The sequence below is a fragment of the Aphelocoma coerulescens genome, chromosome 11, assembly GCF_041296385.1.
Source record: "Aphelocoma coerulescens isolate FSJ_1873_10779 chromosome 11, UR_Acoe_1.0, whole genome shotgun sequence".
NCBI lineage: Eukaryota > Metazoa > Chordata > Aves > Passeriformes > Corvidae > Aphelocoma > Aphelocoma coerulescens.
Genome location: NC_091025.1, coordinates 20408158 through 20433919, shown reverse-complemented (window position 1 = coordinate 20433919; position 25762 = coordinate 20408158). Strand labels below are relative to the sequence as shown.

Sequence of the window (25762 nt, the reverse complement as noted above, 5' to 3'; positions counted from 1 at the left end):
ACATTTCTTTGCAAGAGACTAAGAATAGCATAAGGGCTTTGCAGATAAGGATTTCAATTGCAAACTTTATACTAAAGTGTAATAGGAACATCAGGGAATTAAATAAAATTATATTTTTCCTAGATGTCTGCTTAAAAAGGAAATTCAGGATTTTATAGGTGCCCCAGAGACAAACTATTACATTACATTCCTTGCTGTTCTTATTTGAGTTCTGTCTGTTTGAGCACCTCAAATAGCACAGAATCATTCATAAAGAATGGGCAAGAGAGACTGTGTCCATCAATATTTCAAGCTTGGTTATCAAATCAAGAGAAATTCATGAGTTCTGCTCCAGCTCAACATTTCCAGGTTTGATACTATTGCTTGACAGTTTAGAGGGTTTTCCCTCTGCATTCTCATTGTCATTAATATTTTATATAATGTTCCAGTTGATGCTATTGTAATATTTATTAATTTTTTTTACCTGGCTGTACTAACCAGTTTTATCTTTTCTCTTTCAGCAGGGAGAAATTCACACTCATTTGCTATTTGTGGGGTGATGACATAGTGTGAAGAAGCAGTAATGATGACTGACTGATAGAAGACACCATATGTTCTCTTCATTTTTCCCTGTGCTATTTTCTGAGAAATGAATAAAGACTCAGTATAAGATAAGCTTTCCTATATATAGTATAAAAGAAAATTGACCTTTTTTCCCCAAATAATTGGCAGGATGGGAGAAATAATCTTTTTTTCCTAAAGCATTCAAACAGTATTGCTATAAATATCAGGCTCCAAATCACAAAGATAAATAATTTCCAGTCTTTCCCACCAGAAACATTTTACACGTATCTAGGCACCAAAAACAATTTTACAATTAATTTCACTCACCCCCAAATGTTCTCCATCTTTCCATAGCAAATATTTTGAAAATATAAGTTGCATTTGCTGATGACTAAGCAAAGGTAAACAATTCCTTCCGGTCTTAAAAGAAACTAGATTCTATATAGGACTCTAAGTGACTGTGTGCAATGCATGATAATCAGAAATCCTGATTATAAGCACAGTACTAGCATCACTACATCACAATACTAGATTATATGCTGGGGTGTTTCTGTGCACCCAGAGTGTCTGAGTCTGTGCAACTAATAAAACAGAAGATTTCCTTTAATAAATATTGCATTTGTTTTAACATGTTTTAATATCAAAATAATTGGAAATCTCATCTCCTAGAAATAACAGAATAAGAATCTTTTATTGTTCTAGCATACATGTTTAACAAATATATTTTTTTCCTACATAAATATTTTCTTTTTTTTTCTCTGTCCTTTTTGTTCATTCTACCCTCTCAAACCAAGGCTTTGTGATTGTTGCTCTTCCTCCTAACTTTGTAATAGCCACTAACTAGCCCCAGACTACAGCAGAGCCACACACATATCTGCTAATGTTATTAAGCAGTCAGGAGCAGAAACAAAGAAGTAAACAAAAGGGATTCACATTGCCTTCTGTTCCATTGGAGACAGAGAGGGAAAAAAATAAAAATCAATCCTCCAAACACAAAAATAACCCTCAGAAATCGTTGGTTTAAGATACCTTACTTTTCAAATTCACAGGATTTTTTTGTAAGTAATGGAGCCAAAATTGAAGAAAAACATAATTGTGAGTCCTGCAGGCAGCAGGGCAGAGAACTCGCTGTCAGTGGACCTAGTGCCAGGACTCTTCTTTGGGCTTTGTTTTCAAGGTCATCCATTTAAAGCACTTTTCATAACACAACCTGAATAAAGAACAGAGCCACATTCTGCTCACCCTGCTCACAAAGGCACCCACCACAGATGTAGCAGGAAAGGCTCCTTTGCCAGGCGAGCAGGAGATGGCCCTTGGAGGACGGTGCTCTCCCCGGTCACCTGCCATAGCAACAGACGTCAAGCAATGCTTTACGTTTATAGTATGCAACTCACTTTCCCCAGTTAGACTTATTATTTTTGCTGTGACAGCTTATGCACCCTGCACCACAGAGAGCAGGACAGAAGGTGCTCAGGTAAAGCAGTGACTGCAGTTTTCACATGTTATTTTCCCTTTGAACTCCAAGTGGCATCTTCCCCTGGAAAGCAGTCACGTGCACCTTCTTTTCCTACAACAATAGAATTACATAAAGTCTGATCTCAAAACTCTCAATCAAATATTCCATCCTACCAGCAATAAGCTGGCTTGCTAAAGGACTACAGACTTGGGTCCCTAATCAATACTTTAATAAATAACACCTACTTAGAACAATTGATTGCTAGGGAGCAGACTAAGTATAATGTATTTCTGCTAACCTAGTCACAGGAAAAATGTCATAGTTTATTTATAAGACACACCTGAAATTATTCTGTGGGCTGTAGATAGGATCCATCTTTTGGGTGTACACACATTTGCCACTGTACACACATAACGTCTGGTTAAGGTGGGTGGTGAGTACTCAGTGCAGCATGCCCGGCTTTGTTTGTTGGCAAGCCCTGCTCCCGCTGCCTCCGGGCTGCCAAAGCTCCGCTCCGTGCCTCCCTGGCAGCAAAAGAAGCTCCTGGGACCCACATTCCCAAGCTGAGGAGTGGGTGCAGAGCACAGCCTAGCCCCTTGATGCCAGGCTCTGGGGGCACTATTCAATCTAATTAAACGGCCACTTCATTACACTAGCAATATAGCCAGGCACGCCACCGAGGCCATTCTTGGGGATTACAGCCATACCCTGGTTTTGCTTTTATGAGACTCTTTAATTCTGCTGCACAGTTGTGCGGGAAAAGCCTCTCTGTATTTTAGGGTGGGAAATAGCCAGCAGAGAGTGCAAGAGGCCCCTTCTATGCTGTTACTCCACAGTCCATATCCAGGCTCAAGTCAAGGCACCTTGGTGCCCACCATGCCCTGGCTACAGTGTGTCTGCTCCAATTTGTTGTTCGAGAACACCATCACTTCAATTCTCTCAATTACTTCTGTGTCTGCCCTTGGGGTGTGTGTTCACAACCTTCTTTTGGGAGCAAGTATGGGCCACCGATCTTCCCAGCCAGTCTCAAAATACATATATATTCCACAAATTGCAGCCCGGAGGAGACGCCCGGCAGGATGTTTGTATCCACACGGAGGATATGGAGGAGCCTCCCTTCTCCGTTCCTCCCAGACGACACCCGGCAGCAGGGGCGCACAGGCCTCCTCCGCAACCTGCCCGGGACCTTTCTCGCTCCCCGCAAGGTGCCCCTCGGGGGTGCAATATCCCGCTGGGAGCCGCGCGGGCAGAGGCTCGGGATGCGGGAGCCGGGAGCGCGCAGGGCGGTCACAGGCGCGCTCGGCCCGCAGCGCCCCGCTCCGCGCGGAACTGCCCTGCAGACCATGCACGATCCCGCGGCCGCGGGGGTGGCGGGGAGCGGCGGGCGCCGCCGGAACGTGTCAAACTTGAGAGGCGAGAGCACCCCTGGAAAGGCGGCGGCCCCGGCCGGCCCCGCCCGCGCCGCGGCGAGGGAAGATGCGCCGGGGGCGCGGCAGCACCGGGAGCGCTCCCGCCGGAGGCCGCCGCACCTGCTCCCGGAGGTGCGCGCTGGGCGCGGGGCGGCGGCCGCGGCCGCGAGCGGGGCCGGGGCCGGCGGGGCGGGAGGCGGGAGGCGGGGAGGGGGGCGGCGGCCTCCCGGCTCCGGGCGGTCTGTCCCGCTTTACTCTCTCCTCCCCGCCGAGGATCGCGGGCGCGGAGCCGCGGCTGCGGCGCGCAGGGCGGCGGCGGGAGCTGCGCGGAGGATGCGCTGAGCGAGCGCGGGAGGCGGCGCGACCGCGGCGCAGGTCAGTGGCGAGACCCCTTTCCCCGGGCCCGGGACGCGCTTCGCCACCCGGATCTCCGCATCCCCCGGCCGCTCCCCAACTTTTCCCCGCACCACTTCGGGAAAGTGACCAAACTTGCGGCGGGGCCGCGCTGGGGCCCCTTGTCTCGTGTCCCCTCCTCATCCCCGGCGGCGCGACCCCCTCCCTTCAGGGCTTCTCTGCCGGCTCGCGGCGCCGTAATTACCAGTGCCGGTAATTGGGGCTGGAGGGGCAGTGGCTGCGCTCGGGGCCGGGCGGGCGCGGGTCGCCCCGGGGCTGCGGCGAGTGCCCTCCGCCCGAGCCCGCTCCGCTCCCTTCGCAGCCGGGCGGGGCCGGCCCAGCCGCTCCCGGGCACGGGGGGCACCGGCAGCGGGACCCACCTCCAGGTGAGGATGGAGCCGGCGGCTTCGCCGGCCTTAACGCTCGTGGGTACGAGTCCGGCATGGCTTTCTGTAACGAAAATAACGGGATACAAAGCAAACTAGTTGATAAATGCAGGCATCTCCCTAGACTGGAAACCCAGTTCACCCGGAGTTCAGTCCATGCGAGCAGGAGCGGTATGAGGGGACACGGAGGCAGTTTTTAATTTCTTGAGTTATCTTTAGAGAACAGGGGGTTTCTTTGGGCGCTGCTCTCCCGCAGGAGTGCTTCTCGGCACGTCCCGATTCCCCTGCCCCTTCTCGGCCACACTGGCAGCTCGGACCTTGCAATGCCCCTTTACACCTCACCCAACCCTCCAGAACGGGTATGTTCAAACCACGGCAAACACACAGCAAAGAATGATTTGTACAATATGTTAGCCCCAGTGTGCTAGTGATGGGCAACCGGACAGCACCCTGTCTGGGATTCCCGGGTGCTGGCTGTAGAAGTAGCCAGGAATGAATGACGTGATACCTGGTCGTAGCAGTGCAATTAGTTTTTTAAGCTTTTTCAGGGGTTAGGGAAACCCCTTATTGTAATTGTATTATAATATTGCTTTCTATCTGTAGCTGACTTGCGTTGCATGTAGATTAACATGTTTAAAAAAAAACAAAGGTGCTTTTTTTAAATGTTAGAAACCTACCTGAAATTCTTGTATTTTATTGCAGGATTTAAAAGTTGCAGCTATTAAGAGAATAGGCTGTATCTGCAGGACCAGGGAGAGAGGGTGAATAGTAAACCTGAATGGTCTCAGAAATGAAAATCAGAAATGCCGCCGCTACATCTGTTTTGTTTATTAATGATGCTCACCATTTGACAAGAAAGCCATCCCCAGTTTATCCCGAGAAGATTTCATTTTGTCAGATCCCTGGTGTCTCATCAATTCCTTTCATGTCCCTGGGATTTTCTCTTTTCCAGGCTCAGGCCACAGCAGCTCTCTGTGTTGGGGATAACTGTTAAGCTCTTCTTTTGAATTCATGAGCTTCCAAATTAAACTTTTGCTGACACCTGCTACCTAGCCTGGTTGAGCATAATGACAGTGTCACCCAGGCTACTGGAGCTCTGCCACCAAACAAAGTAAATCACAAACAAAAACAATTGTAAGGTGCCTGGACTAGGTAACACAATGATTTGGGGGACGTCTGGGAAACTGGCTACTGGAAATCCAATCAAAGTCTGCTTCTAATGGAGCAAACTTTCCAACAGCAATCACAGGCAGGAATTAAATCCATAGAGTAGATGGCAACAGAGATTAATAATCATCATAAATTAGCTGATGGAATCAAACAGAACAAAATGAGGGTAAACAAAAACCTGTCTCCCCCTCCCCCCTGAGTCCAGTCCCACCTTTATTTATCAAGAGTCAAGGATCTCTCCTGAGCACTGGTTTCAAGTGCCAAAAAATTTAGCAGGTGTCATAACATAAGGTCAAGACTTAATTATTTATATGGAGACATCAATCATCCTGTGGGGATGATTTATTTATAAATCACCAGAGCTGTAAAACAAGACAGTGAATTCTGATTTCCTCCTGCTCCTTCCTGAAGGGACCAGGAAGGTCCACGCTGTGGCCGAATCACCTCAGGAGCCTGTCAAAGTTTTTGCCCAGCCCCACATGGAGGAGGCTTTTCTACATCTTTTAAATCGTGCAACCAAGAAGCCACCGGGGAAACCTCATGCATATTTGCTACATCTCAGTAATGAACATTTACTGATTATGGATTATCTGGAGAATTTAGCTTTTTAAACATTATTCAAATTTTTATGTTTATGTAAGCTAATAAGACTGAGGAGATTCAGTAACTACTCTTTGCCTTATGGTATTTGAAAAGTGTGTCCATGGGGCTTAGCTCAGCATCTTCCAGAGTCGTTTTTAAAAGACTAAAATAGAATTTTTCTGCCTGAGAAAAACCACCCTATCTCTACTCTATAATGTTCTTTGCTCACAATTAATGCCAAAAATCAATTTTCTAATATGCTTTTTATGTTTCTGCTGAGCACAAACAGGATGGCACAGTAAAAGCTTTTATTGCCATCTGATTAGACTGCACTGGGGGTAAGTAAGTGGCTCGGGCGGGTAGGGCTGCGATTTGCTGTGCTGGATGCAGCAGACACAGAGGAGGGCATGGGATGCTGAGCACCAGCCACAATCCTGCCCTCAGGGTCATTCAGAGAGATGTTATCAGCTGTGTGGGCAGAAGCAGGATCAGGCCCATTAGGTTTTCTGATAGCTGGACAAAGTAATGAACATGCGCTTGGGATGTTCCTTAATCTCCTCTTCTGGGATTTTGATAAAGGGTTAATTCCAGCCAGGGATTCTCAGAGATTTGCCCATTTATTTATCTGTTAAGAGAAATCATGCTATTGATCTTATTCATGTGACCATTTTTCAGGCAGGGAGGTGATTAATTTTGAGTGAAACTAGTAAAAAAAGAATATAGGAAGAGAGGTGGAAAGGAAGTTATGGTAAAAATATGAGCTAGGAGGGAAGGTTTCCTTTGCTTTTCTGTTGTTGTCTTGTAAAACCGTGTAGCCCAAACCCATCAGCTTTACCATCAAGAAAAGAGGAGCATGAGGAGTATCCAGGGCATCTTGTGATCCTTCTGAACTTCATGGCAGGACTCCATTTTGGCAAGAGCAAGTCAATAAGTTCTCCTGCACATCCGTTATTCTGTTCCCACTGATTTTAAAAGAAGACCGTTTATCACTGTATTTCAGTGACAGAAATACTAAAATAATGTTTCACTGGGTTTATAAGAGGGTATAAAAAAGGATGGATGAGCTGGCAACGTCTTCAAGGAACAATTAAGACATTAAGAGTGCAGGAAAATATTTTTGGGAAATAACTAATCAGTGAGAAAATAGGAATTTAGTTATGAGATGTTCCTCAAACACCCTCTGAATTTTGCTCAGAGCATGTGAAAAAAATGAAAAATTCATAGTACTTCTTGTAGGCAAGACCAGTCATCTGCTTGTGTATTTTTATGGTATACTGGGTATATTTATAGCATTTAGTAATGCCAGCAACATTCAATGTAAAGAGTAACAGATGACTGTATCGTGAAACAAGGCACTGGCAAGGCAGGTGGGAAATGATTTCCAAAATATTGCAGCAACCAGGCTGGGAGAAATCTAGGAAGATGGTAAACACAACAGACCTAGGTAGCTTCAAGCAAAGCCAGGGCTAAAGCCCCAGGCCAAGCCCTGCGCACGTGTTCTGTAGAGGAGGAGAGCCAGCACTCGCTGTGTGTGAGCCCCAGCAGAGGTGGCTTCCGTGCCCCTCCAGCCTCGGTGCATCCAAGGGCACGGGTGACAATAAAATTTCAGTTGAGTGCAAAGAGAAGAAAGGAGGGGAATGAAATTGTATTGGCTCAGCTGCAAGAAACAAATCACAGATTTCCCTAATCAGACAGATGATGCCTAACTAGGGCACGACATGAACCACAAAGAAAGGTGGCAGATTTCACAAATTAGTCATGGCAAAAATGGTGAATTTCACAGCTTGAAGTGAATTCCTGTTATAGGATGAAACAGCACAAAGTGATTAAGAGCTCTAACTGATAGGAGCAATAAGCATGTGAGACTTAGTCATCACACAGCAGCCGACATTTCTCCCTGGCTTCAGCTGAGCCACAGGAGCAGCCCTTCGGCCTCCAGTTTTTGATGTTGAGTGGGAGCTGGTGGGGACAATCACAAAGAGACGAGGTCCCACAGATGTTTCCTGGAGTTTTCTGTTTCTGTGAGGCACAACCATGGCAGTCCCATAGGAGCTGGAGCAGGCACTCTGTAGGGAGATGTTCTTCAGGCACAGGCTCTGCTCCTGGTGCCGCCACTGAAACCTGGAACCATGGCTTCAGCAGTGGAGCACAGGCCATGAGAAAAGTCAAGGGACAGCAGGATCTCATCTTCACAGCATGACCCCACTGCTGAAGAGCAGAGAGGGAAGACAGCTGAGAAAAGTTGGAACACGGGGGACACTGTTGCAGCACACTCCCTGCCATGCTGGGGACGACCTTCCAGGTCTGGCAGTGCCATTTTTAGAGCTACTAGGTGCTGGCATGTGCCACCTCATAGTAAGCACACCACAGCATTCATCCCTAACAGAAAAAAAAACATTAAACAGTCTATTCCCATTCACTATTCTTTCAGGGGATCAAAACCAGTGTCACAAGCCCCTGCCTCAGGTGGTGTTGCATGACTTTTGCTGGTAAAACATTTCAATAGCTGTGACAGCACACTGTCTGTTAACAGATACTGGAATGTTACCCTACCATTTGTATCGCTGCTTAGATGAAGATAAAAATTCTGGAGAAAAATGCCACCATTATATCTTGATACTTCTTAATACTTTTGTTTCAATGTACACTCTTCTGTCATAGCTATTGAAAATCCATAGAGCAAAATGGAAGCAAAGTGAGCTAATACCAACCAGGACAAGGCCCCTACTCTGGCAGCATAAGCCTCCTTCAAACTCCTCCTGTTGGTGGCAGGCTGCGGGCAGTGCCCCGGCAGCCACGAGCGGAGGCTGTGCCGGGGAGGTTAACAAAGCCCGGCTCTGGCAGGCGGAGCCGCGAACCCTTCGGAGAGCAGAGCCTGGCAGCTTTCCTCTGTTTATTGAGGGTGTTCCAGCACCGTCGGGTCCGCTGAGCGCAGCTGTATTAACATTGTGCAGGGCGAGGGAAGCTGTTGAAGTTGCCAGGACTGAAGCCATAGAGGAATGTAATGGGGCAGTGCCAGTACCTTCAAATCCCACCTGGAATTCATTAGCCATCCGCTGGAGGTAGCCGAGCACCTGCATCCCAGATTATCAAACACTCATCCTCTGTGCAGTGTCCAGCTGCACCTTGACTGGGCACTGCACAGCCACAGCTCCACTCCTGACCCAGCACGAGAGGATTTTCAACTGTACTGTGAAGAAAGACCCCAAGAGGAAGTGATCACTCTTGGACGAGGATGCAAATACAAAGTTTGAAAAAATTATCATTTCTAAAGCATTTTGAAAGGAATGCCCTTGGAGTCCTGGTAAGGAACTAGAAGGGACTTTTAAAAAGGCAGTCGGGGGAGAGACCCTCTTCTCCTAAACTGATTTTGGAACTTGTCAGGTTTTAAGAAATCTTTCAGTAACATTTCACAAATCAGTGCTAATTTGATGTATCGGAGCTCAGCACTGTGCCAATTCACTGTCAAACCAGTATTAACTAGGCATTTTTGGGGAATGCTTATAGCTCAAGGTCCATTAAATATGCAAACCTGGCAATTATTTCACCACCCTTAAAACACTTAATTTGAAATGTTCATCAGGGCAGCCATAAATGGTCTTTCAGTCTTCAATCAGAATGAAGCCTCCCCCTCTTGAAAGTGCAAGTCAGTGTCCTGGGAGAGAGGGCTGGTGGTTGTGCCTGGGATGAAGACAGGAGGCAGAAGGGGACTGATGCTGCCTGCAGTGCTGCCAAGGAGAAGCACAGCCACGTTAAGATCTGCTAGGGCCTGATCTGCCAACCACCATTCATACAGCAACCAACCTTGTGAAAGTCGGGAAATGTTAAGTAAATGGCAGTCCTCGAGACAGCACTAATTACTCACCTTGGGAAAGGTGGCCAGATCAGTTGCATAAACTTTCTGAGTGCTTTTTGAACTCGAGTGCCTGTGATCTGACATCCCCTTTAAGCTAGGAGCTAAATAAAAGTTGCTTTATTTTTTAACAGTTGCTAATTTAGCCAAAGCTGCAAGAGATCCTGGTCTTTAATCCTGGGTTCCTTTAATGCCTGCACAGAAACAGTTTGAGGGAGGTTGGTTTCTCCTTCTAGTCAGTGTGGTCCTCAAATACAGACCCGATCCCCTTCTGAGTTGGGAGAATCACAGCAGTAGTTAGCTGGTGACATGTATATTTAGATGGCTGACTTCAGGCACCTATGTTTGAATATGTAATTTAATATACCTTCATTTCTATGTCCTGAAATGGGGATAGTACTTAGCTCAAAGAAGCTCAATTAACTTTTGTGTTGCTTTTAAGTTCTTTAATGGAAGATGTTACATAAATAATTATTTAATATACTTTAACAGGGTTTTTTGCATGAGCTGCTTGATCTGCTTAAAACACATAAATCAGTATGAGTTGAATTAGTAAAATAAGTTCAGAAATCTAAAGAGTGCATCAGAAGTTAGACTAGTGCATAAGAAGGAGTAAAAGCTAAGTTGCTCTTTCATTGGCAAAAAGCAGACAGATCGTTGTTTTGTGAACCTTTAGACTTCTCATTTCTCAGGAATCACAAAATCCATTTGTGAAAAGGTCTAGGAAATAAAGAAAGAAATTGTACAAGGAGCATCCTGGTCAGTAAAGCATGTGAGTCTGCAGGCACATAGACAGGATGATGCCATGAATCTCCCCTTTGTGTTGCAGTTCAGAAGAGGAGTTATTTTCTTCAGCTGAGCAGATGCCAAAGGCTCAGAGAAGGGCGAGCGGACAGAACGCAGCCCCTTTCTTGTAGCAGAAATGTATTTGCCTCGTTTCTCAAGTAACAGAAGAGAGAATCCTGTCCTAATCTGCAGTGATCAAAACCTCTTCATCTGGGGGTTATCACGGCCCTGGGTGTAAGGCAGAGCATGACCAACTATTATTTCATCTTTCCATCCCCCAGTGCAGAACTTACTCCCCAACACAGATTTCCACATCCACCAGTTCTAGGGAAAGTTCCTTCCCTGCCATCTCTATGATATTTTACAAATACATACATGCTTTTTTCCAGCTTTCCCCAAAAGTATATTTTATCACACTCACATCCAAAAACTTCCCTCTCCAACTGCAGAAGCTAATTTATTCTTCTTCTGGCTTTTCTTCTCAATGACTATTCAGATCCCATTGTTAGTGTTTCTTCGAATAATACCAAAGCCCTGTGACAATGTTTTAATGAGTCACTTATAACTTACTAGCAAAATAGTTCACATCTGCCTGTTCGTTATGGCTGTATGATCCACCCAAGGAAGCTGCTGTCCAATAAATTACTGAACTGTCTGCCTTCACACAGTGCTCCCCAAACTCTCCAGCATCTCTTCACTGCTTTCCATCACCTAACTTAGTGCCAAGATGAAGGATGACAGCTGTTTCATCACTTAATGCCAATATTCCTTTGTAGACTAGGGGGAGGGGGTTTCCTTTCAAGATGCCCCTCTTCCCACTGAGGCTGGCAGTAATATTATCTCACATCTTCAAATACCGGTCTTGGAGTTATCAGTGTGATAGCAAGGTGCAGAGGTTTTATGATACAGAAAATTTACATGAACAATTTCTTTCTCTTTTTTTTTTCAACATTTAAAATCTAAAGTTACTTTTGAATCCTTGAATTAATTAATTATTTCATCCTTTTGTCATAAACACTGCTTTGGAATAGCACTGCCCATATTGTTTTGTGTATGCCACCACTTGTGGAGGTCTTGGTGTCTCCCCACAGCATTGGATGTTGTAGGTGCGTGTAACACGTGCGAGTCTATAGCTCATGTAAAGCTCTTCTATTCTGTGCCTTACACAGGAAGGCCACAGCACTGATGGCAGCCTGTACATAGTATCTATAAATAAAATATCTTCACACTTACCTCCACTGTGTTCCTCTAATACATTATTATTAACTTCTGTTGCAGCACTTTTACTTCAAAATACTAGAATCAGCTTGTTATTCCACCTTTAGTTTACACTGGGAGAAACCTCAGCTCAGGGTAATGTCAGATTATCTGAGGTCTCTGTTATAGTAGCAGCATGTTGCTAGCACAGAAATTCTTCTGGTTTTCATAAATATTTGAATAGGGCTTTATCATCCTCATCATCATTTTGGGCTGGTTGGAAGAGGATCCCCCCCGTGACTGCAACCCATTTCCGAGTTGTCACGGAAAGTCAGTCGGTGATATTTCAATCAAGTGTTCGTATAACAAATTCCATTCAAATTCTGTCTGAAAGGGAGTTAAGGTTTCCTCCTGCTGCTTAGAGAATGATACGCTAAATGCAGCTTCCCTTGGGCTTGGCTGCAGTCCAGCACTTTTCAGTAATTTATAGTTCTCCTTCCCAGTTCTGCTGTGACCTTGGGACTGCACGGTGAAGTTCTCCCAGCTCCGGCACTTTTTGCAAAAGCACCGTCCCGCAGTCCTCGCCCCCTTCCCAGCCAGCACGTGGCAGCAGCAGGGCAGCTCCTGGGAAATCCAGGGCAGTGCTCTGGCACACGGGCAGGTGGGAGCAGCAGCGCAGGGGAGTGCTCATTTTCCCTTTTGTACTATTAGGAGCAAATCATGGAACATTGTTCTTAAATGACAGAAATTATTAGCTAGCTTCAAAGCATGAAATTCATTCACAGAAGAGGTTTAAATTATATTAGCCAAAGGCATTTTCTGTAGAGACAGCCACAAAACAGCTCTAATTGGAGATCTCCAAACAGCTGTTGTGCCCTATGTATTTATATTGAAAAAATAACTTGGAAGATTATGTTAACATGCAATTAAATTTTAAAAAAAGTTTTAACATTATTAGTGATCTTATTGATAGCATACAGGGGGTGCCTAAGATGCTTTACTGAGAAATGTATGTGTCCATGGCCAGAGGAGCTGACAACCCAGCTTGTAACACATGCCACTTTTAATAGAAAAATTGTGTAATTGAGAGAAATTATTGCCCCTTGAAGATTACATTCATTATAGATTGTAACAGAGATATGTCTTCAGAATGACTGCAGTTCCCTTCCAGAAATACCAGTGTTTGAGCTCATGGATGTAGCTGCAATTGTTTTAGCAGAGTTAGTGAGGGAAAGCAATTTAGAGGAAGGTACAGCAGACCTGTGCAGCTCTTTTGTTTCTTTATTCTTTCCAGATTTTCCAAGGACATATCTTCTGAAAGTACTTGTTTATACTTACCTATCCGGATTCCTTAGGATGGGGAATAATTTTAAAATAAAAAGGGATAACTTTTAAAATAACGATTTTAAATTAAAAAAATATATATTTAAATCATGTTTTTAAAAGTATTTTAGATTTTTTTATTTCACCAGTAATTGCCATGGATTTTCTGCAAAACAAGTGATATGGATTTAGCTTTGAAACCAAAGAAAAACAACTCTTCATTTTTTCATTTGGTCTTCAAAGTATTGCATCTGACATTTTTAGTGATTGGTGATTTGATAGTGATAGTGATTTGATAGTGATTCATTTACCATAAATGAACCTTCTCTATAACCCAGTTATATCCCAGTTGTATCTCTTTTGAAATACTTCTTCTATTACCTGTTGTGAAGATATCAGAAAATCATTATGCTGAGTAATTCTTTGTAAACAATAAACCAGCAAACCCAAGAAACTCCCTTTGCTAGATGCTCATCACCAAGATACCACTGGCAAAACATTCATCAGCTCCCTGGATGAGTCTAAAAATGGTGGCCCTCAGCTGGAGAATTTCAGCACAGATTTGTTTGGCTTTTTTGCTTCACTTGTGACACAATGAAAATGAAATGATTCCACTCGTGGGCAGTGCCCCCAGGTGAGGTGTGTGGAAAGGCCCTTAGGCAGTGTTGCTGGGTGTGCAGAGACCTCAGCAGCGGTGCCCCAACAGGAAAGGACGCCTGGCACTATTTATGGCAGGTTTCTGTGCAAGAGGTTTCTGTGCTCTACACTGAGTGTTTATTCTGGCAGTAGCTCTAATTGTGCTGTAAACCACCCTGGGTGCTGGTTGCTGTGTGCCCAGGAGTTTGACTAGGTGCCAGCCAACAGTGAGCTCTGTGATAATGGTGCATCATTTCGCCGCAGGAGCCTCATGCCCCTGGGTAGCAACAGCCTTCCTGCTTCCTCCCACGCTCCTCGGAGCCACCGAATCCCATCTCCAGGGTGTCCTCTGGACTATAAACTCACTGCTGTTTATTATTAGCACACCTTATGAAGTATGAGGTGTGTGTTAGAAATACCTTTCTCTCACATGTTAGAGAATTAATATCAGCCTGTCTCCAACCTGGCTGACCCCATTCCCATGCATTTCTAGGGCAAAGAAGTAGTGGGGAGAACTTGTGCAGACGGGACCCACCACCAGAGCTCATAATTTCCTCCAGGAAAAGTCTTCAAGTCTTCTCTCCGCAAAGTCCTGCTCAGCCCTGGGAATCTCCTCATTCTTTCAGTGGAGACCAGTCAGTGTTGGCTTTTGCAGTGCTCTGAGCAGAGGCAGTGGTTTCTTCCAACTTTTCAGTGTTGCAGAATTTTTTGTACGGTCATTGGCATTATTCATGCACACCTCTAGCTCCTCATCCTTAAGTGACTTTGAGACTTCTATAATCTATTTTATCAGCAACCCTCTTGGCTGGCCTTGCCCTAGTAACAACTGCTTCTTCTTCCAGCAGTTCTCCTGACACCTCTTGTCAGCAGGACAGAAAGCTGAGCTCAGTATGAGAGGACTACATGGAATTTATCCACATTTGGATGGGAAGGGAGGGTGCATGATGGATAAAGGAGGTATATAAGAGAGCATCAGAGGAAGCAGCTGGGCTAATTCAAAGCAGCTCTGCCTTGTAGTTCCACACAGCACTGTGTGCCATTACCTGGAGCAGAGCCTGTGAGACCAAGGAGTACTTTTTCCATCACAGCTGGCTCTTGTGCATCTGATTAAAGCCTCCCTGCTTTTTCCAGCCATACACCATCTCACCAGCTGCATAAGCCTGGCAGTTATGCCACACTGGGCACTTCCCATTTGGCTATTCAACTGCCCTGTTACTTTCTTTTCTCAGGACTTCTTTTCCCTCTGATATCTCATCTAAACTTTTTCTTTCTTAGCTTCAGGCCATTGCTCCCTGGCTACAATTTTCTGAGACTGTGAATAACTTCCTTCATTTCTGTTGTTACTTTGATATTAGACTGTGGTCATGTTCACCCTGAGCCATTTCTTTCAGTGGACTTTATGAATTTGGCTTTCTCAGCCTCTCCACATGTTATGTTCTCTGATCTACATGTCATTGTCCTCCTTTGTTTTCATCTTCTTTTGCAGTTTTCATATTCTTTTTGAAGTTTGGTTGCTAGAAATACACGGCATCACGGTTTTAGATGGCTGTTATTTGTATTGACTTACATGCACTTCCCACAGTTAGCTGTATTTTCTTACCCGGAAGGGCTATTTTTGTTTATATTGGTTTACTTTATGAAATTATCTTTCTCCTCTCCAAATGTAATTTTGCAAATGAAAATATACCAAATAACTCTCCATTTTGCTGCCAAAGTATCAACAGAAAGCAGTAAGACTAGAGAAGGCAACTGGTTGTAAAGGCTCCTAAGGTTGATTATTGTCTGCTGCAAAAGCTTTGCACGAGTTCGGTGCAGCTTCTGCACAGGTAACACGGGAGGCAGGACTGTCCTCAGGATTATCCCTGTGCCATATATAAGGATCTCTGTCATTTTGGAAAGTACTATCAGCTACCTGTCCCCAGACATTCAGTTTCTCCAGTTAATATAGTTTCCTCCGATTTATCACCAAAATATTAATTTCTGTCCTATGGGAAGTTCTACGTTTTGGATTTTTTTAAGATTAAAAAAATGTCTGTTTTAAAACTTGTCATGAAATACAAAATTCTTGAGAAGGAAATTCAGTTTGGGGAAAGCAGAAAGACTCCATCTAGATGATTTTTATCCAGCCTGGATACTATGATTTGGCTGTACTGACAAATCTCCCCTTGTCTCAGCTCAGCATCCCACAGGAGCTGCCAGTCCCAGTCCACCCTGCCCTGAGCTCTCCACAGCAGACCTCAGGGCTCAGCCAGCACCAGCCTCCAGCACACAGCACTGCCTCTTTTACCTTGTTGCTGTTCCTAAAGTTTATAAAAAATCTACACCTGACAAATGTAAAATGCAAAAAGCCTCAGGAAAAGGTTGTATCCCATCATGGAAAAGGAGCTCATGCCTGAGAGTGAGATCTTTGTGTGGTGAAAGAATTGCAGCTCCCCCAGAGCAACAGGGAGGTTGAGAAGAAGGGAGAAATTTGAACCTAAATTTGTAAAATGAGGCCATATTAAGATTTCTAACAATGTCAAAGATCTGAAAGGTGGAAACAGCCTCCTACACTGTAGCGTGTTTGGCTCAGTGGACGTGCTCAGGATTGGATTTCTGTGTGTGTGCCACTCCCTGTGCTGCCGGGCACCCCCGGTGTCCCTCGTCAAACACAACAACCCACCGAGCGAGCAGTGCTTCTCCTGCTTCTTCCTCCTACTCCCCCAGCACTCGGTACCTGCCCCTTGTTTTGCTTACTCCTTTATTCTGTGAAACCACTGGCTCTTCTTGTCCTGGGCTTGTAATGGGTTTGCAATTAGGCTCTCAGTTCTGAAAAAATCATGAGAAAAAGAATACCTGTAATAATATTGGTTTTAAAATAACTAATTTTTAGCTCTACATTTACTTATTGAAAAAAACCCTCCAATAACTATTAATAGCAATGCACATGAGGACTGCTGACATAAACAACAGGACAAACTTTCTCAAATATCTCCTATCTTTGAACTTTATAAATATTTATTCATAGCAATACTGCCGATTTCACTGGCACTTCACCTCCCTCTGTGTCAGCAGAGCCATGACAGCTTCATAGGACAATACCAAGTGAACAACTAACACCTGCAGAGCTTGTTCCTGCCAGAAGAATTGGACTCTGGATATTTTTTCTTTTCAGTGGTTGAACCAAAATCAGTAGGGGGAAGAATTGCTTCAGTTGTCCAAAAGACAACTTGAGTGTTTCATTTTTATCACTGAAACAGAAATCTTCAAAATTAAAAATAATTTCCAATACAAAAATTACTTTTTTTCTTATAAGTGTCAAAACAAAACATTTGGATTTTTTTTTAAGTTCAGAGTAATGTTTCTCATGTTTAATTAGTTGCTACCCTCATTAAAAAAAAAAAAACCAAAAAACAACAAATAGTTCATAAAACACTTAATAAATGAAAGATCCCAGCAAGCCTCAGCAAGGATTACAAGGAAGTAATTGCCTTTTAGACAATCAGTGGTTTTAATGGACACTGAAATCCACTCTGGAAATGGGCTGTTGTGTCTGTCTTTTAGTTAATTATTAAATTCAAAGTGTTTGAAATATGTGTTGTAAGACGACTTTATTTAAATTTTCCCAGAAGAGATATTGACAGCTCCTGGATGATACTGCACCGAAATGTCCTCTTTCATGACATTTTCTTTTTAGTAATCATTGATCCACACAAATTTGTCAGTTCCTAAATAGGAGCTCATCACTCACATTGCTTGTGAGAGCTCTGTCAAGGGCTGAGCGTGGAACAGAGGATCTCCTGCTGTGCAAGTTTGCCATATAATCACATGATAGTTGGATATGATCTGGATTCTACTATTTTGTGGCTGGTCTAAATACAACAATATAGCAAAATACCGTGTCTTTTGTCCACATGTGCTGACAACATTCCAAAAGGAAAGGTAAAATCCTGTGGTGAATCATAAGCAAAATAAACTGATTTGGAAAGCTGTATTTCCTGTCTGTCCCCACGAACAAGAGCCTCTCATCTCCATCTCCACCCTGTTTGGGCCAAAATATCACCTTTTTCTTAGTTGATTGTTTAAAAGATTGGCCATACCAACTCAGTTGTTCATGCAATAGGAACACAGAGGTCTTTGCCATCCTTCAGCAGATGACAGGGATAGCTTAGCCTGTCTGGGCCCTCAGCATGAGCCCTGGTCCAAAACCCAGGGAACAGGCTGTGCTCTTTGCTGATGGAGCAGGAGGGCAAAGCAGGGTTGAAAGAGGGGAGGGAAAGGCTGAGGAGCACGTAGTGCATGGTAAAACACCAATCCATTAACTGGTTTTGCCTCTCCTGACCTCCTGTCTCTGACGTTGCTCCCAGCATATCCCTCCCCAGCCCCCACGCTGACTGCAAAATACAGTAAATAAAATCAGGCAAAGACAGCAACCCATGCACCTGCTTAAGGCAAGAAAAGAGGGATCTGGGCTGTCCAAGGGCCCTGGTGAGGCAACAGACATGAGGCAAAGGGGTAAAAGGGTGCAAGAAGGAATAAATTCAAAACCTAGAGCTGAAACTCAAATATAAGAGTGAGAAGAAGCCAGACAAGCTGAAAGGAGAGCTGGCATCCATGCCCCAAGGGATGCATGGAGAACAGAAGGCTGCCTGGCTGTTAAAGTGTCCTTTCAAGGACACCAAGGAGGATGGGAACAGTTTACAGCAATTCCTGGTGGCAGAGACAAGATGAGTCTCCCACAGGCTGGACCTTGAATGAGTCAAAGTATGGCAAAGCCTTGCTTTTCCCTCTCACTGCTCTAGGTCTTGTCCTAGAGTCACCTTGAATGTTATGAAAGCAAACACCTTCTGGAAATAAAATTGTAACTTGTGGTATAAGAGCACACATGAAGCCCTAAAAAACCACTGACATTACAAAATCATGTTTTAGTGGGTCTGGTCCTAGGGAGCAACTGTGGCTTCCAGCCGTTGTACAGAACCTTGAGAGGCATCATCCTCTTTATAATTTTAGGAAGAAAAGACATCAACACTTTTTTGACTTCCTCCCTTTATAGGGAGTGCTATGGGGAAAACAGATGGGGAAGGCCTCCCAGTCATTTCTCAGGGAATCTCTGGATTAGGGAAGGAGAGTCCTTCAGGACCCCCCTAGTTACCACTACTACATTTATTCCTTTTTTAGTGATTTCCAACAATTCGCACAGATTAGTACCCCCTCAGGACAGTTCTACTCACAGACACATAATGTCTGTCTTCTCCCTCCCTCAACATCTCCCCTGAATTGGTGTCCTTGGGAAGCAGAAAGGTTTACAGTTCTTCCCCCCCTTTTCGTCTTGTAAGCTGTACTCATTCTCTGCTGCTACACAAACAATAAACCAGGCACCTGAGCAGGAATTGTCTTTGTAATATTCCATTTCTCTGTCAGACTTTAGGTCAGGTGATAATTTTGGGTGAGGTATTGTCTGCAAAAACAATGAATGCAAGAAACCATCTTTCCCCCAGCAAGGGGTAAACTAGATGATCCAAGTGATTTTCTCTGTCACTATCTATGTTTCTACTACGGAATAAACTGCGGGGCGAGAAGAAGGATTTATTGTTTGGACTGTAGTGATGGATACTTCCAGAAAAGCTCAACTCAGGTTATCTCCTCACTGCCTCATAAGGGCAGTGTGTGTCCAGCAAAAAAGATATTTCCCTGCTGTGCAGAGATGACCTGAAGAGCACAGCATATTCCCCCTGAAGGGTGCCACAGATGGCAAGGATTCTTGGTGTGGATGGCTCAGGTCTTAAATATCAGCAGGAAGTTGAGGCACATTTTGGCTTTGTTTTCAGCCTTTCTAAGACATAATCATTCTAGAACGAATTCTTGTGGACTTGTGTTCTAAGAAAGCTCTAGAAATACTGAAGTAGGGAGGAGAGTTCTGGGGAAATGCATGGATTACAGCATTTCCCTTCCCTGGAAGCCTGGAGCACATTCATACTGCGGCCATTACCAACCTCAGGGCAGGAAGAAATTTGCAGTCCTGATGCCAGGAGAAAACTCCTCCATGAAGCAGTCTGCTTTTAAGATCCTATTCATTATACAGTAAAGGTCTCACAGGTCAGTCTGTTGTTTTACTTTTTAAATGAGAATGCCATAGTCCAGCTCTTACCAACAGCAAGGTACCAGCCCTCAGCCTTGAACATTTGTTTTTCCAGGCAACTGAAGAAAAAAGCCCTTTAGTGGGTTCAACACAGGGAAACAAAGATAATTATGTTTATATTATATTGACATGAAGGTGACTCGTGGATGTTTTTACTTCCCAGACTGAGAAATGTTATTAAAGGGAACAGGATGTTTTGAGCCTACAGCATCCTATTTTTTCTGTGAAATAAAACTCCATAGTATCACAGGATCAATAGTTTTCTTCTGCTATTAGCCCCTCAATTCTATTAAGAAATTCTTCAAAATTCTTTCCCTGCCTCTTTTCCCTTTATCATTTTTTTGGTTTGTTTGTTTTGTTTTGTTTTGCTTACCAGATATAGAAATGTTTCTCTTAAAAGTCCATTGTAGTCAGTGAGTGTCTGTAGCTGACACTGGATAAAGTTGTCATTATGATTTAGGGTTTCACTGATTGTGCTTTATTATTTTTATATTTTGCAAGAGGTTTTTAACTCTCACTTTGTGTGTTCATGGAATTGTTTAAAGTGAAGGGACTTTGCCATACTAAAAGGATATTGAGGAGAGCCTGTTGTTATTACCATGCAAGCCAGACAGTCTGAAGAGTCTTTTAGTCAGATGTAAATCCACAATTATAAATCACCATGTGAAGGGGAATAGCAATCACTGCATTTTGATCTATCACCACAATACTTTTCATATAAATATACTGACCAGAATAGGAAATGTAGGTGCATTTTCTGTGTCTTTATGCAGTGAACATCTCTTCAAAGCACCATTTGTGCTAGATGTCTAGAGTATCTCTGAATAAGAACTACTCACAAAGAAGAGATAGTGCCAGGCTTATGCACAGCAGAGGAATTAAAAAAAACACAAAAAACCTGCTGCATGGCAGAACTGCATAGCCTGTAAGATTTCTACAAACTGGGGTGTACAGCATATGTAGTTGTGTACACGTAAGGCTTAAATAGTTCCCTCTCCTTCAAAGAGAAGGGCTGTCCTGGGAGCTGTGGGGCAATCAGAGTTTAGTTCTTACTTTTCCATGGGCTTCTGTGGTATTTTCTGCAAGTCATTTCATTTCATTGTGCCTAAGTTTCTTCATCTGTAAAATAAATCCTTCAAATACAATTGGATCAGCTTCATACAGCAAATTACATCTTACGCTGAATCATGTCTTTTATCTCTCTATCTGCCTGCTTATTTTTATTGTGAGCTCCTCAGGGCAAAGACTATCACTTGAAGTCTCATATATAATAAAAGTGTCTTTAGCACCACAGATCCCATTCTTGGGGACTGGAAGCTTAGTGTAATAAAAATAAACAAATGTGATCAGCCACGGGAATTAAAATAAAGCATCCACACCAAAGAAAATCTATACTTATGACCTTCTCTCATGAATACAGGCCCCCAGAACAGATATACTGTTTAGGTGCATCCCTGGGCAGATGTAAAACACTCCAGTGTTTGGCCAGTTGGATGTGTTAAGAAAAGATTTCTTGCCACAGCAGAGCCATTTAAGAATCAAATAAAGACCATAGTCTAGGAGATGGGGTAGTCAATGTTTCAATGACCTTAACAAGGGTTTAGAAAGGAACATTAATATTCCTGAACCTCTATTTTCATTCGTAGGAGCAGGTTGCCTAGTCTAAACATACCTGAGGTGGAGAAAAATCGGGGGAAAAAAGTACTTTTCTGGTGACACAGACACATGGAGGTGGGGTACCTGGAAAAGAGAACTGAGAACACAAACAGGTCTGCCTGTTTCCAGAGCCAGGGCTACCAGCCAGGTTTTGTGGCATGCTCACATAACATAGACTTATTTTAAAAGTTCTTTCTTAGAAGGCAGAAGCTAAAATTTTGTTCTTACTGAAAATGTCATCTCCTGATACAGAATAGAGATACAATCTAAATAGAAACATGACAGGGATTTGGTCTGCTGAGCAGTTTCAGGGCATGTTTACCATACTTCATCTAGTCAACAAACTGAAGAATTGCAAAGATGGAAATATTTTCTTTTTTTAATGCCTAGGTTTGCTAGATTTGAACATTATTTGCAAATAAATACAGAGGAGATAATAGGCTTATTAAGCTGTAGAAACATGCTTGAAAACTGTGGGAGGAGGTGATGGGTCATTGAGGTCGGTCCCTTCAGGTTAAGCAGGAGCTCTTTGGTCAGATGAAGCTCAGTGTCTCCTATTCAAGTTGGTTGCAAGTCCAGAGCCCAAGGTTGTGTCCTAATGATAGGCTCGTGATACATTGCTCATTATTTTTCATACATATTAAACTCATTTTGTTCCCAGAAGAGGTCTCTGGGGTCAGCAGATGCCCCCGATGCTCATTCCCTCCATGGCATTAACGCGTCTGTGGCGACATCTCAGCAATTTTGCTTGCTGGGTCTATGTTTTAAAGAGCATTATTTTCTTCAAGAAAAACATTTCAGTTCTTGCAATCAGTGCTTGTTTCTGTAAATTAAGGAATGAATTGTGCCAAATTGTTCTCCTCTTCTTCTCTCTTCTAGGGTTATTTGCAATGTAGCTTATGCTACTCTCAGTACATCCACTGCGTGCTTTACAGGAAAATGAAATCATTACGCACAACACAAATTTCTAGACCTCTTTCATAATCACACACTCTTAATTGGCATGTAAGCACCAAGACCCCTGTAATACATGCAGTAAAATGTCTCTGACTCTTTTTTTCCTCCCAGGTTGAAAGGTCAATGAGAATATTTTTCTTTAATTTGACAGGCACACAAGAAATAATGCAAGACTCATTTATGGTCAGGTAATGCACAAAGAAATCTATAAATCAAGCTAAGGGGAATATTAGATCATGCTCATATCTGAACCCATCTGGCTTAGTTCACAAAAGAATCAATATGAGGCAGAGAGCTCAGTATTATTCGTGATTGATGCTCTTGCATCTAAGGGGAGAAACATTTGCAATTTTTAAGTCTCTTCATCTGAAACAAAAGGTGAAAAAGAAACTACAGTTGGCTATTACAACACATGCAATAGGTAAGTGATACAGTGACAGATTACAGCTGCGGGGGGAAGGGATGGTTCATTCTACCTAATGACTCAGCACATTGTTTTAGTGTTTTCATCTTCACATCCCTCCTCCCCAAAATGTATTAGTATAGAGCTATTAAGAAATAAAATTGGCTAGATTTCCACAAGTTTGATATTTGTAAATGAATTGCAACTGATGGTTCTTGGGCACAGTACTGTTAGAAAATGCAGCATATTGTAACATACAGCTTTTCTTGTCTTCTTTCAAATACTACTTAGTCACTAATAAACCCCACACCTAAAAACGTAGCATAGCTAAACATTAATCCTGCCCCATACCATCGTATACACATAAGCTTTTGATCCTTTTGTGAACACCCAGGATTTACATGAAAGATTTCTACTTCTATAGTACATCTCTCAACTAAATAAAATCTCCAGTTGGCCTCGAGTTGAGCCTCCCCAAGAGGCAGGATGAGGAGTGTCAGACGGCATTGCTGAACGCTGCGCCAGTGCACAGGGGTGGGAGGCAGAGGCAGAGCGAGAGATCTCACAAAGCAATTAGGGTATGAAAAACACACTGCAGTGATGGGTGCCATAAAAGCGTCAGGGGAACTGGGGCAAGTAAAACATCCATTTCAGCTTCAGTGATTTGTTTTACATACAGCACTAATATCCTTCATACAAATACCAAATGCAGTTTAATTTAAATCTTGGAAGCCATTTAGACTAAAGTGAGAGCCTGACGTATTTTTCTCCTAGCTAATATGTACAAGAAAAATCAATAATTTTCCCCAGTATATTTTGATAAATTATTACATCAGACATTATTGATCCAGTCAAAGAAGATGGAGGTCAAAATAATGGAAATCACTTGGTTGTGATTAGAAATGCTTAGGATATTCATTTGGAAAAGGTTGATAACTAAAATGGTCTATGGGCCTTACACTTACTGATTATAAATAGAATAAGCCTTGCTGATCCAAAACAAGGTTACTTGTATAGGTGTTTCAGGGGATTGTGTTGCTGAAAGCCAGTCTATATGTCTTCTGTATGTGTTTGAATTATATTTTAGTTCAGCACACTGAAAGCATTCATTTAAAACATCTGTTCCTTTCAGCCACAATTTTCTACTGCAGTCTGCTGCTGAGAACCCTTAGACTTCATTCTGGTAGTAGGCTCAGTACTCTTTCAAGTATTTATTTAAAAGTTTTTCATACATTTGTGTCATTATTAGTAATGAATGCATTCATTAATTTACATCTGCTTTATAAACACTGGGAAGGATCCAAAAGCCTCCCACACAAGAGGCAATTGTGTTGGGGCTATGTTATTGACTCCTGCTTGGGTATGTCTAACAGAGTGTTGCACATTTTAATCCAAAAGACTCCAGAATGTTTTCAAAAACCTAACTGCAGTTAGCAGAGGTCATCGTCCATCCCAGGAGCGCCCAGCCCTCGAGGCAGTGCAGAGCCCTCAGGGCTGCACGAGCAGGGAGCAGAGGCTGCCGTATCAGTCCCTACACATAAGACAGAGAAAAGAGGAGATAGAATGGGATTTATCTGGGTAGGACACAGTCAGGACACAATACCCACAACCTTCTCTCCCATTGTCTTCATACCACTGGCATCTCTTCTATTTTGGGGGTCCCCCTAGTCTTTGTTTCTTCCCTCACTAGCTTACTATCCGGGCACTATTCCCCTACCGGGGGTTCAGTTTCCTTTGTGCAATCTCAGCTTTCCACCCGCCTGCCTCCCCTCAGCCCGGCCCTCCCGCAGCGCCCTCAGCGGCCCCGGCCCTCCCGCAGCGCCCTCAGCGGCCCCGGCCCTCCCGCAGCGCCCTCAGCGGCCCCGGCCCTCCCGCAGCGCCCTCAGCGGCCCCGGCCCTCCCGCAGCGCCCTCAGCGGCCCCGGCCGCGCCCCTCCCCCGCCGGTGCCGCCGCCTCTGCCTCAGGCCTCTGCGAGGGACCGAGAGCGACGGAAACAGGGGCTGCAGCAAGGACAAGGCATTTGCTCACCTCAGCCTTTTCAAGGACTTTGAATGCTCTTGGTAAGAGCAATACCTACCAGCTGCTTCTAAGAAAGCAGTGGACCTGAGTGTGTTTCACCTGCTCTCTCACAGGTGGCATTTTCCTGGTGTCCATCGGAGCAGGCCAGAGCACTGCCTCTGGGAAGGGCAATTTAACTGAGCGTACCATACAAATATTATTACCGTAGCCCTGAATTGCAAAAGAGAGTCAGAGCTCAGCTACATTTCTGGGAATGTGGGGGTTGGTCACATCCCATCCGCTTCAAAAGTCCTTCTAGCACAGGAAATCTGTATGTGCAGATATGGCTCATTGAAAGTTAAAAAATTTTATCCCATTTTCTTTCCTCCCTTGGAATTATTCCAGAATTTCTCTTGAGCATGAGAAACTAAATATGCTTTCCTTAAGGTCTTTAGAAATTCCTTGCTCTGGTTCTGGTGTAATAAATACCACCTGACATTTGTGTTGACAGTCGTTACAAAGCCTGGGCCACACAGGACAGCAGTATAGTGTGAAAAATTAAAACATCCGTAGGTACTGCTTATTTGCTGTGAGTAGGAGATCCTGAAAAAGAATTCTATATTTCAACCCAATCATCCTTCACCATGGCCAATGCCTAAAGATATGTGTGTTTTCCCTTGCCAGCAGCACATCTAGCAGGCACAGCAGCTACGTAGGAGTTGTATTACCAGGGTGACAAAAGTCATCTCCCAGACAGGTAGAAAATGATATGAGCTCTATGGCACATGTCTGGATTGATCATACCTGCTCTGTACCTATTTAAAGGTACAATGGCAAAGCACAGCAAATTATACTGGCTAACTCAGTGTAGCAGCATCACAGCCTCTCTACTGAGT

General features: G+C 43.8%; 1 protein-coding gene across 2 annotated transcripts in view; it reads left to right on the top strand.

Annotated features, from left to right (window-relative positions):
• Window positions 1-3640: 3640 nt before the first annotated feature.
• CHST8 (carbohydrate sulfotransferase 8) overlaps window positions 3641-25762 on the top strand; it is a 185214-nt gene continuing 163092 nt past the window's right edge. For both annotated transcript variants that reach the window (XM_069026489.1, XM_069026488.1), the window contains exon 1: window positions 3641-3783. The gene's annotated coding sequence lies outside the window, so the exon portion shown is untranslated. The remainder of the gene's footprint in view (window positions 3784-25762) is intronic.